Raw genomic sequence first — 6,227 nt, forward strand, 5'->3', positions numbered from 1 at the left:
CACTTGTTGGAAAGCAATACACCACAGATCACTTTTAAGAGGGCAGCAAGCATTACCACAAATGTGAATGAAACGTGAAACACATCATCCATTTCACACTTCCCACCAACCAGGTCACTCCCCAGTCATGTCCCATGTTAGCCACCTCTCTTCAACTTATATCACAGGTGACCATTTCCCAACCTGCAGATGACAGACCCTACTCCAAAAGATATCACTCCCAATTACTTCCCCCCACCCGCTGATTGATATCCCTCCATGACCACCTCACAACCCCCTGCTGACTTACCTCTCTCTCCAGCCTGTCCCTAAACACCCTCTCACCTGCTGACCTGTGGATGGGGGAATCACTCCCGCAGTGTTATTGTGTTCTGCCAGTGGACAGCCTTCCCAACCCACAGAATACAATGATCAGTGTTGCTAACTATAGCTGGCAGCACTGATTGTTTTGGGAAAAACCCAACAGGCTGGTTGTACTCAAGTCGATTAATAGATTGGCTTAATTGGCTTAATTTCAATTCATGTATGGCCTGCTTAACCACTATGCAGTCCCTAAACATCCTTCCACAAACCTTTACATTTTCCCTTCTCAGATACCTTCATCCTCCTCACCTGTACATAGTGCCCACTGTCATACCCTCCACACTCCTCTCCTGTACATACTGCTCACTGTCATACCCTCCACATTCCTCTCCTATACATAGTGCCCACTGTCATACCCTCCACACTTCTTACCTGTACATACTGCTCACTGTCATACCCTCCACACTCCTCTCCTGTGCATACTGCCCCACAATACCCTCCACACTCCTCTCCTGTACATACTGTCAACTGTCATACCCTCCACACTCCTCTCCTGTACATACTGCCAACTATATTTCTCTCCACACTCCTCTCCTGTACATACTGCCCCCATCATACCCTCCACACTCCTCTCCTGTACATACTGCCCCCATCATACCCTCCACACTCCTCTCCTGTACATACTGCCCATTGTGATACCCTCCACACTCCTCTCCTGTGCATACTGCCCCATAATACCCTCCACACTCCTCTCCTGTACATAATGTCAACTGTCATACCCTCCACACTCCTCTCCTGTACATACTGCCAACTATTTTTCTCTCCACACTCCTCTCCTGTACATACTGTCCCCATCATACCCTCCACACTCCTCTCCTGTACATACTGCCCCCATCATCCCCTCCACACTCCTCTCCTGTACATACTGCCCACTGGCATACCCTCCACACTCCGCTCCTGTACATAGTGCCCACTGTCAAGCCTCCACACTCCTCTGCTGTGCATACTGCCCACTGTCCTACTCCCCACACTCTTCTCCTGTACATAGTGCCCACTGTCATACCCTCCACACGCCTCTCCTGTACATAGTGCCCACTGTTATACCCTCCACATTCCTCTCCCTCACCTGCACATACTTCCCACTTTTATACCATCCATACTCCTTCCCTATGCCTCTTACCCACAAAAACAGTTCTTTAAAATTATATTGGATATCCTTAATGTTACCAGCTCTAGAATGGGCACACTTTTGTTAGTTCCACTAAAGGAAATCTCAGTCCTTGTATTTTTTCTGCCCATTGTTAGTACTCATTTAATTTTGTGATTACTACTGTGATGTATAGAGGAACATAGGGGATGTCAGCTACTCTAAATATACCACTGGTAAAAAAAAGTGTCCCTGAAACATTTTTGAAATGTTGGCAACTATGCACTTGGGAACTGCTCAAGGGCCACCGGGTCAGTAAGCAGCCCCATGATATTAAAGCGGTAGTAAATTTTGCTAACATTACTATTTTTTAGAGGCCCTGAGGTAGCTTATGACTAGGGATGAGCTTCGAGTTCGAGTCGAACTCATGTTCGACTCGAACATTGGCTGTTCGCAAGTTCACCGAACAGCGAACAATTTGGGGTGTTCGCGGCAAATTCGAATGCCGCGGAACACCCTTTAAAAGTCTATGGGAGAAATCAAAAGTGCTAATTTTAAAGGCTAATATGCAAGTTATTGTCATAAAAAGTGTTTGGGGACCTGGGTCCTGCCCCAGGGGACATGGATCAATGCAAAAAAAAGTTTTAAAAACGGCCGTTTTTTCAGGAGCAGTGATTTTAATAATACTTAAAGTCAATCAATAAAAGTGTAATATCCCTTTAAATTTCGTACCTGGGGGGTGTCTATAGTGTGCCTGTAAAGGGGCGCATGTTTCCTGTGTTTAGAACAGTCTGACAGCAAAATGACATTTTGAAGGAAAAAACTCATTTAAAACTACCCGCGGCTATTGCATTGCCGACAATACACATAGAAGTTCATTGATAAAAACAGCATGGGAATTCCCCAAAGGGGAACCCCGAACCAAAATTAAAAAAAAAAAATGACGTGGGGGTCCCCCTAAATTCCATACCAGGCCCTTCAGGTCTGGTATGGATATTAAGGGGAACCCCAACCAAAATTTAAAAAAAAAAATGACGTGGGGTTCCCCCTAAATTCCATACCAGACCCTTCAGGTCTGGTATGGATTTTAAGGGGAACCCCGCGCCAAAAAAAAAAAAAAAAACGGCGTGGGGTCCCCCCAAAAATCCATACCAGACCCTTATCCGAGCACGCAACCTGGCAGGCCGCAGGAAAAGAGGGGGGGACAAGAGTGCGGCCCCCCCTCCCTCCTGAACCGTACCAGGCCACATGCCCTCAACATTGGGAGGGTGCTTTGGGGTAGCCCCCCAAAACACCTTGTCCCCATGTTGATGAGGACAAGGGCCTCATCCCCACAACCCTGGCCGGTGGTTGTGGGGGTCTGCGGGCGGGGGGCTTATCGGAATCTGGAAGCCCCCTTTAACAAGGTGACCCCCAGATCCCGGCCCCCCCCCTGTGTGAAATGGTAAGGGGGTACATAAGTACCCCTACCATTTCACGAAAAAAGTGTCAAAAATGTTAAAAATGACAAGAGACAGTTTTTGACAATTCCTTTATTTAAATGCTTCTTCTTTCTTCTATCTTCCTTCATCTTCTGGTTCTTCTGGCTCTTCTGGTTCTTCTGGTTCTTCCTCCGGCGTTCTCGTCCAGCATCTCCTCCGCGGCGTCTTCTGTCTTCTTCTCCTCGGGCCGCTCCGCACCCATGGCATGGGGGGGAGGCTCCCGCTCTTCTCTTCTTCTCTTCTTCTCTTCTTCTCTTCTTCTCTTCTTCTCTTCTTCATTTTCTTCTCCGGGCCGCTCCGCAATCCATGCTGGCATGGAGGGAGGCTCCCGCTGTGTGACGGCGCTCCTCGTCTGACAGTTCTTAAATAACGGGGGGGGCGGGGCCACCCGGTGACCCCGCCCCCCTCTGACGCACGGTGACTTGACGGGACTTCCCTGTGGCATTCCCCGTGACGTCACAGGGAAGTCCCGTCAAGTCACCGTGCGTCAGAGGGGGGCGGGGTCACCGGGTGGCCCCGCCCCCCGTTATTTAAGAACTGTCAGACGAGGAGCGCCGTCACACAGCGGGAGCCTCCCTCCATGCCAGCATGGATTGTGGAGCGGCCCGGAGAAGAAAATGAAGAAGAAGAGAAGAAGAGAAGAAAAGAAGAAAAGAAGAAAAGAAGAAAAGAAGAAGAGAAGAAGAGAAGAGCGGGAGCCTCCCCCCCATGCCATGGGTGCGGAGCGGCCCGAGGAGAAGAAGACAGAAGACGCCGCGGAGGAGATGCTGGACGAGAACGCCGGAGGAAGTACCAGAAGAACCAGAAGAGCCAGAAGAACCAGAAGATGAAGGAAGATAGAAGAAAGAAGAAGCATTTAAATAAAGGAATTGTCAAAAACTGTCTCTTGTCATTTTTAACATTTTTGACACTTTTTTCGTGAAATGGTAGGGGTACTTATGTACCCCCTTACCATTTCACACAGGGGGGGGCCGGGATCTGGGGGTCACCTTGTTAAAGGGGGCTTCCAGATTCCGATAAGCCCCCCGCCCGCAGACCCCCACAACCACCGGCCAGGGTTGTGGGGATGAGGCCCTTGTCCTCATCAACATGGGGACAAGGTGTTTTGGGGGGCTACCCCAAAGCACCCTCCCAATGTTGAGGGCATGTGGCCTGGTACGGTTCAGGAGGGAGGGGGGGCCGCACTCTTGTCCCCCCTCTTTTCCTGCGGCCTGCCAGGTTGCGTGCTCGGATAAGGGTCTGGTATGGATTTTTGGGGGGACCTCACGCCGTTTTTTTTTTTTTTTTTTTGGCGCGGGGTTCCCCTTAAAATCCATACCAGACCTGAAGGGTCTGGTATGGAATTTAGGGGGAACCCCACGTCATTTTTTTTTTTAAATTTTGGCCGGGGTTCCCCTTAATATCCATACCAGACCTGAAGGGCCTGGTATGGAATTTAGGGGGACCCCCACGTCATTTTTTTTTTTAATTTTGGTTCGGGGTTCCCCTTTGGGGAATTCCCATGCCGTTTTTATCAATGAACTTCTATGTGTATTGTCGGCAATGCAATAGCCGCGGGTAGTTTTAAATGAGTTTTTTCCTTCAAAATGTCATTTTGCTGTCAGACTGTTCTAAACACAGGAAACATGCGCCCCTTTACAGGCACACTATAGACACCCCCCAGGTACGAAATTTAAAGGGATATTACACTTTTATTGTTTGACTTTAAGCATTATTAAAATCACTGCTCCTGAAAAAACGGCCGTTTTTAAAACTTTTTTTTGCATTGATCCATGTCCCCTGGGGCAGGACCCAGGTCCCCAAACACTTTTTATGACAATACCTTGCATATAAGCCTTGAAAATTAGCACTTTTGATTATTCATGTTCGTGTCCCATAGACTTTAACGGTGTTCGCATGTTCGAACGAACTTTTTTCCTGTTCGCATGTTCTGGTGCGAACCGAACAGGGGGGTGTTCGGCTCATCCCTACTTATGACATAATGTACTAGTATGCACAGCATATTAGCACATTAGGGTACACTTACCTGTCAGACTGAGCCCTCCAGTGCTGCACTGTTATCAATCTGGTGGGTCCCGGGCGCTTCCATCTTCACCCGGTCTTCCTTCCGGGTTCTGTGCCTTCGGTCACTTGCCTTGGCCGGGCTGTATTGCTGTCACCTCCATGCATGCTCATGCACATCCTCTCTCTCTATCATTCTCCCTCCCTTACCCCTCACCTCTCTCTCTCTCTCTCATCCTCCCTCTCTCTATTTAATTTGCTATAACAAAAAATTGTTTTCATTTTTAATTATTTTTTATTTAATTTATTTTTTTATAAAAAGCCCCACCATAATCCTCAGCACCAGGCCCATGATGGTCTTAATCTGGCCCTGATTGTTCAGATAGAACAGGTCCAGAGATAGTCAAATAAAATAAAATAAAATATTCAATTAGGTCCAGAGAGAGGCAACACAATTGGTGAAAGATCTGAGGGTTGAAACAGGAGAGATTTCAGAAACTTAATATGTAGAGTCCGGAAGAAAGAAGGGAAATCAGAGACTGTTAGGCTGGGTTCCCACTGCAGCACGCTCCGGCTCACAGCAGGAGTCCGGTGTGTCTCCATTCACTGTTTCAGGTCCGATTTCAGCCCAAATCCAGACCTTAAACAGACCAAAAGACATACAGAACTCCTGTGCAATTCGCATCGGAGCCGCTGCGGAGATGTGTGAACTGGCTCCATAGAGAGCCGGGCACAATCTCCTGCTATGCGAATTGGATGCTGAAAAACCAGCATCCAATTCGGAACAGTGTGAACCCAGCCTTAAATACATCAAGGGTATGAATGAGGTTTAGGAGGGCAGTATTTTCAATGAGAAACCAAGATCAAGAACATCACTTCAGACTAGCAGGAGGAAAGTTCAAAACTAATCTTAGAAAGTATTAATTTACTGAAAGAGTAGTTGATTGGAATAGACTTCCAGCATATGTAGTGAGTCAGTCAAGAGTAAGTGCATTCAGACATGCTTGGGACAACAACAAACGTAGATCTATACTCAGGCAATGAAGTTAAAAAAAAGTATAAACATAAAAAAAAAGACTCCATGGACCACTTGGTCTTTTTTCTGCCTTTGTCTCTTCTATGTTTCTATGTTGTAAATTTGTAGTCATCAATAGTGACAAGCAGTGTTCATTTCGTCAACGAAAACATTTTGTCAAAGATTTCATCAGTGGCATTTTTACAGTAATGAAAACTAAACTAAAAGTACAGCACATTTTCGTCCACTGACGAAAACTATGGCAAAAATCAAATCTGTT

The sequence above is a fragment of the Aquarana catesbeiana genome, linkage group LG04 (assembly GCF_042186555.1).
Source record: "Aquarana catesbeiana isolate 2022-GZ linkage group LG04, ASM4218655v1, whole genome shotgun sequence".
Taxonomy (NCBI): domain Eukaryota; kingdom Metazoa; phylum Chordata; class Amphibia; order Anura; family Ranidae; genus Aquarana; species Aquarana catesbeiana.